Raw genomic sequence first — 909 nt, 5'->3', positions numbered from 1 at the left:
TTGGTCAACAATCACATTAGATCAACCACAGCCAATCACTCTGAAAGTATTAGGACACTTTCTATAGCATCTACACCAAGGACAACTGTCTTGATTCTGTCAGCAGCTACAATACACCTGTCCATTGGATTTATGACCTGGGATTCCTTCTGGAAGTTTTTAAGTCTTTTGTCTAATTCCTACATATTTGAACAATTTTGATACAGGTTTTGTTCAGAGTGACAAATATGGGTCCTATTTGGTTTTTCTACCAATAGCTATCCAGTTCATCTGCGCCATTTTGTAAAGCATCTCTTGTCCCCCACAGCCCTGAGGGCTGACCTCTGAGTGGGCACCTTTGGGACCAATGACCTTCACCTCTGGGCAAAGCTCTCCTCTGCCTGCTCTCAGCCCTCCACCACCCAAGTCTTCTAAGTGTTCACATTTCCTGTGGCTTTTCCCATCCCCATGTTGAGCTGCTCTGGGGCTGACTCAGATGACCCTACCCATGTAACCCTTGAGGTTTCAATTCCTGACTTGTTTATTTACTTTTTATCAACTTAGGGACGTTTTCAGCCAACAGGGATCCACTTTTTGAAGAACAATGTTGCTGCATAGAGTCTTTTGTCTATTTCAGCACTTTGAATTTGTCTCACTATTATTTTATGATCTCTGGATTTGCTCTCTCTCTTTCTCTCTAAAATATATATAATATATACTTATTATATATTCATTTATTCATTCATTTATATGTGTATATTTATGTATGTAAATATAAATAAATATGTACATATATCTATGCATGTATGTATATTCTGTGTTTTGATGTTGTGTTTTGCTTTTATAGGACTGTGGATTGAGCACAGGATGTCCCAGAACTGAACTACATCCCCAAATATTTTATTTTATTTTTTTTAATTTAGAAAATGG

The sequence above is a fragment of the Urocitellus parryii genome, chromosome X (assembly GCF_045843805.1).
Source record: "Urocitellus parryii isolate mUroPar1 chromosome X, mUroPar1.hap1, whole genome shotgun sequence".
Lineage (NCBI taxonomy): Eukaryota > Metazoa > Chordata > Mammalia > Rodentia > Sciuridae > Urocitellus > Urocitellus parryii.
The sequence above is the reverse complement of the archived record's forward strand: the minus strand, read 5'-3'. Positions refer to the sequence as shown.